At 32.9% G+C, this 6,162-nt stretch overlaps 1 pseudogene; it reads right to left on the reverse strand.

Annotated features, from left to right (window-relative positions):
* Positions 1–4,863: 4,863 nt before the first annotated feature.
* LOC111739512 lies at positions 4,864–4,982 on the reverse strand (annotated as a pseudogene).
* Between the last annotated feature and the right edge of the window lie 1,180 nt (positions 4,983–6,162).

Consider the following 6,162-nt stretch of genomic DNA (forward strand, 5'->3'; position numbering starts at 1 on the left):
TCATTTAAAGGACTTACGGTTTTATGGAGGGAATTTAAAGCAGACCTTTAATATAGCTAGAATTTTAATTCATTCGACAAATATTCACTGAATGCTTTCTATGTACCAGATCTTGTGCTGGGTGCTTAGTATACACAATGAACAAAACAAACAGAATCCCTGAGCTCATGGAGTTTATAATCTGGCAGAAGTCAGGGCGGGACGGGGGGAGGAATTTTTTAAAAAAGGTGACAAAGCTATGAAGGCAATAAAGAGTATTGAGGTAGAGAAAAACAGGAGAGAGTGCCTTAAAGAGAAGACATTTTTGAGGAATGACATTTAAGCTGAGATTTGAGTAGCCAAGGGATTCTGGATTCAGGAACAAGTTCAAAGGCCCTGAAGCAGAAAAATGCTTGCTGTGTCCCAGGAAATGAAAGAATGTCCAGGTAGATGGAATGAAATGATGGAGAAGAAAAAGGCATCTTGGCAGCACTGGTCCAGCAGAGAAAAAAGTAGTGGAGACAAGATCGGAGAGACAGGAATCAGATAATGCAGGGCCTGGAGAACATAGTAAGAAATTTGGATTTCATTTTTATAGCTCTAGATAAAGGTAAGGACCAAAAAAAAGAAAACATATTTTGACCCCTACCTTTGGATCTTAAGAACTTTTAACAAATAATAATGCTATTATTTTACTTTTTTAATATGGAAATCTTCAAATACATACAAAAGTAGACAGAATGATATAATGAAACCTCATATTCTCATCATCAGGTCTCACAATTATAAACTCATGGCTAATCTTGTTTCATCTATATTCGCACTCGTTTCCCTCTCATTTTGAAGCACATGTCAGATGTCACATTATTTCACTCATTAATAGTTTAGTATCTATCTCTCAAAATTTCTTTAAAAAAATTTAATCATAATACCATTATTTTACCTAAAGGAAAAACAATTCCTTAAAGATATTTTGACCCTGCCCTTTGAACTTTGCCTCACCAAAGATGTTGAGTGATCAGAAGTTACAGGGAAGGACAAGCAATATAGTTAAGCAATCTTGGATAATAGAATTATCCTGAATTATTTGAGATCAGCCTACACTTTTCTTATGGATAAATTTAAAAATTAATATAAACAATTGGTCTTTTATCCCATTAAAATTAATATTACTCGTAGAAATGATTCGTACAGCATATAAGTGGCAATGGCTAGAATTCCACACAGTAAATGTTTTATCTGCAAAATTCGACCCCGGAAAATTGCATGTAGTCAAAATCATGATCACATAGGATACTCACACACTAACAGAAACCATAATAAAGAAACTAAAAACAAAACAAAACCCAGGTAAATATGTCAAATTTCCTTTGTAAAATTATTAGAGGAAAGAACCAATCCTAATGAAAATAATTTAATTAAAATCAGAATGAAAATAGAGAAAGTGAAAGTGGTTTAACTCTACTAATAAATACATTTTCCCTAAATAGTCACTGAAGTTAGTATAATTCTGATTAAAACACTTGGATTCACAAATGCTGAGTCAACATGCCTTAAGGTCAATATATAAGGAGAAAAATAGGGCAGTATTGTCCAATAGAGATATAATATGAAACATGAATGTACTATAATCATACATTTTGTAGTAGCCACATTTTAAAAAGGAAAAAGTGAAGTTAATTTTATCTTTTTTCATACTCTTTGAAAACCCATGTATATTTTACACTTACAGCATATCCAAATCCATACTAGGCGCATTTCTAGTGCTTAACAGCCCCACTGGTTAGTGGCTATGGTATGTGACAGTACAGATCTGGGGGAAAGGCGATGTGGGTAGAAAGAATGGTTTGAGCAAAGAGATGGAGTTAAAAATGTGGAAGGCAAGTTCTGAGAATATGAAATGATTCCAGTGTAGCTAAAAAGGAATGTTTGTGTATGAGAGAGATGGGTGAAAAGTAGATGGAGGGTTGCAGAGGGGGAAAGAGAGAAGTATATAGGCTGTAAGACTGGGAAAATAATCTAGATTGGAAGGTTTTTAATATCTTGAAGCTATTCTATCCTGTTTACTATGGGGCTACTTATATTGTCTTTGTGTAAGACCATAAAACAAATAACCTTCATCTTCCAAAGAGAACTTTCCCTGCTCCCTTTTAAAACACACTCTTTTCCCCTCCCAGTTGCTATTTCTACTGTCCTTCCTTCCCCTATTGACTGTACAGAGAAAGGAAAGACTAAACTTCAAGTCTACAAATGATGGTCCGGAAAAACCACTAATGCTAAGTTATATGAAGACATACCCTAAATTGTGGTTTGCATACTTTTTTTCCAAAGCTTATTTTTCCAAACAAAATATTGTACAGAATGCCTATATGTATTAAAAAAAAAAAAAAGCAAATAAACAAAAATAGAGTTTCCCTATTTGAAGTAGGGGTTTGGGGGCACAAACTGACACCCCTTCCACCATACTACACCAGCAGGAAGAAATTTCTATCATTTCACTGTACACCTTTGACAGCATTCTCAATTCACACCAGATTTATTTTTAAAAATTAGTACAACTCTGTATTTTTTAAAACGTGAATATATTATGGCCGCATATCTAGAATTTATGATTTCCTCCTGGATTCCAGTGTACAGTGCTTAGGTAAACAAAGTAATATTCTTCTCCCTAAAATCTCTTTTGATATGTGTATATTTAAAAAAATATGTAAAATTTTCTTCCAAATATCTTCTTTGTAAAATTGATGTTTGTTTTAAACACATGAGCATCTTCTAGGATGGCAAACAGATTAGTAGGAGCAATGACAGATGAGATGGAGATAATTTTGGATAAAAGGCCCATATGCCCCACAAACCACAGCCTACTTATTTGAGAGACTGCCTCAAATGTCTCACTAGATATTTGTTTCATGTACTGATGATTTATGCCATAGCAAAAAAATTGGGAAAATGCAGAAAGTATAAAAAAGAATGAAAATCACAAGTAGTCTCATAACTCAGATATAAACACAGTGAAAAAACTATATGTATCCTTTTTATTTTTTTGCACATATGTAAGTAAATATTTGTTACAACATCAGAATCTTAGTTTAAATGCAGTTTTGAATCTATTTAGTTTTCACCTAAAGGTTAAAAATCAATATTTCCCCATGTCATTAAGTAGTCTTCAAAAGCATGATCTTTTAATAGTCACTAAATAGCCCATTATATTTGTATTTCTTACAGGGCCACTATTGGCATTTTGGATAAGACAATCCCTTTTTATTTTTTAATTGAACTTTTTATTTTGATGTAATTGTAGAATGACATACAGTTGGTTGTAAGAAATAATAAGTCCTTTATACCCTTATACCCTACTCCAATGGTAACATCTTGCAAAACTATACTACAATATTACAACTAAGATACTGACATTGATACAATTAACATATAGAGTGTTTCCATTAACATATAACATATAGAGTGTTTCCATTAAGGATCCCTCATGTTTCCCTTTTATACCCAGTCACATCTACTTCCCTCCCAACCCCATTCCTTTCTTAATCTCTGACAACCACCAATCTGGTCTTCATTTCTAGAATGTTGTCAGTTTACGAATGTCACATAAATGGAATCAAATGGCATATAAGGCAGTCCTTTTGAGATTTTTTTTTTCCCCATTCAGTATAATTATCTGGAGATTGAGCTAGATTGTTGTGTATTCAATAGTTTATTCCTTTTTGTTGTTGAGTGCTACTCCATGGTATGGATATACCACAGTTTAATGATTCACCTGTTAAAGGACATCTGGTTGTTTCCAGTTTGGTGCAATTATAAATAAATCTGCTATGAGCATTTGTGTATATGTTTTTATGTGAACATAAATTTTCATTTCTCTGAGACAAATGCCCAGAAATTCAATTGCTGGATCACATGGTAGTTGCATGTTTAGTTTTATTAAAAAACAAAAACAAAAACAAAAAAACCTGCCAGACTGTTCCCAAGTGGCTCCATTTTATATTCCTACTAGCAATGTATGAGCAATCCTATTTCTCAAATCCTTTGCTAGGATTTAGTGTTGTCACTAGTTTTCATTTTAGCCATTTTTATAAGTTTGTAGTGATATTCCATTGTGGTTCTAATTTGCAATTACCTAATGGCTAGTGATGCTGAACATCTTTTCATGTGCTTATTTGCCATCTGTATATCCTCTTCAGCATAAACACAGTTTCTTCATGTCTTTTGCCTACCTTCTAATTGCCTGTTTGCTTTTTACTATTGAGTTTAATGATTTTTTTTATGTATTCTAGGTACTAGTCCTCTGTTGGATATGTGGTTTGCAAATTTTTTCTCACAGTCTGTAGCTTGACTTTTCATGCTTTTAACAGGGTCTTTCACAGAGCAAAAGTTTCTAATTTTGATGAAGTCAAATTTATCAACTTTACTTTTTTAAGCCATACATTTGGAGTCAACTCTAAGATTTTGCCTACCCCTAGATTCCAAAGATTTACATTTTTTTTTGGAAATTACTATAGTTTTACATTTAAATCTATGATCAATTTAAAATTAATTTTTGTATAAGGTGTGAGATTTAGGTTGAGATTCTTTTTTGGACTATGGATGTCCAATTACTCCAGTATCATTTACTGAAAAGGCTATCTTTCTTCCTAAATTGTTTCTCTTCTTGTCTAATTGCTCTGGCTAGGACTTTGGATACGATGTTAAAGTAGGTGTGGTGAAAGCAGGCATCCTTGTCTTATTCCTGATCTTAATGGAAAAGCTTTCATTCTTTTACCATTGAGTATGATATGAGCTATGGGTTTTTCCTACATGGCCTTTATCATGTTGAGGAAGTTTCCTTCCATTCATAGTTTTTGCTGTTGTTGTTGTTTGTTTGTTTGTTTATACCTACAGCACCTGGTTTTCGTAGGTGGTCTCCCATCCAACTACTAACCAGGCCCGACCCTGCTTAGCTTCCGAGATCAGATGGGATCCGGCACATTCAGAGTGGCATGGCCGTAGACCTATTCATAGTTTATGGAGTGTTTTTACCATGAAAGGATATTGAATTTTGTTAAATGGTTTTTCTACATCAATTGAGATGATCATGTATTTTTTTCCCTTTATTCTAAAAAATGGTGTATTACATTTACTGATTTTAATACATTGAATCATCCCTGCCTTCTGTGAATAAATCCCACTTGGTCATGGTGTGTAATTTTTTAAATATACTTCTAAGTTGATTTGCTAGTACTTGTTGAGGATTTTTACATCAATATTCATAAGGGATATTGGTCTATAGTTTTTTATTTATCGTAGTGTCCATCTGGCTTCGTTATCAGGATAATGCTGGTCGGAAACAATGAGTTTGGAAAGGTTTTTTATGTTTGTTCACAATGTTCAAGGTTTTTAGTTGTACTTAGAAGGTACAATAGGGAAAAGTACATCTACTCCATTTTTCCAGAAATGGAGGTTGGGACAGTAGTTTTATGAAGGATATGTCACATCCCTGGTACCTGGGCACTAATGCTAGCAGCACTCCTCAGTCATTATAGCCAAAACTGCTCTGGATTGGAATTATAATTATTCTTATGTTGAGCAGTCAGGTTATTTTTAATATTTCCTTATTATATGGAACATAATGAAAATTCTTGAACACAAATCTTTGCTGCATTGACCTAGTTATTTCCTTAAGACAAGAAATATCTTATTATAATTCAGAGATTGGATTAGGATTATTAAGACAAAAACTAAGTAGGTTTTTTTAAGACACTTAATACATAAATCACTTTTTAGAAAGGTAGTGTCAGTGGTTTCACTCATCCTTATAAACACTGAGCATTATCATTGTTTTCTTTAAAAAATTCTTTTATTCATTAGAGAATAATCAGAAAGCAAACAAATAAACAAACAAACAAAGCAACATGAAAATAAATCCTCCTACACAGAGGCAGCTACTCTTTCCATTTTGGTATCTATCTTCCCACAATCTTTTTATTGTAGTTACATAGTTATATTTGCATATATATTTTACTTTTATAAAAATTCAATCATATTACATATGCTTTCTAATCTGCTTTTTCAATTCAACAACTTATCATAACTATGTCAATAGACAAATTTCTACATCATTTTTTAAAACAATAAACATTATCATATAGTTTCTGTGAATTTGAAAGCAGTTTAGCTGGGCAGTTCTGGCTT

The sequence above is a fragment of the Pteropus vampyrus genome, unplaced genomic scaffold (genome assembly GCF_000151845.1).
Source record: "Pteropus vampyrus isolate Shadow unplaced genomic scaffold, Pvam_2.0 Scaffold50, whole genome shotgun sequence".
NCBI lineage: Eukaryota > Metazoa > Chordata > Mammalia > Chiroptera > Pteropodidae > Pteropus > Pteropus vampyrus.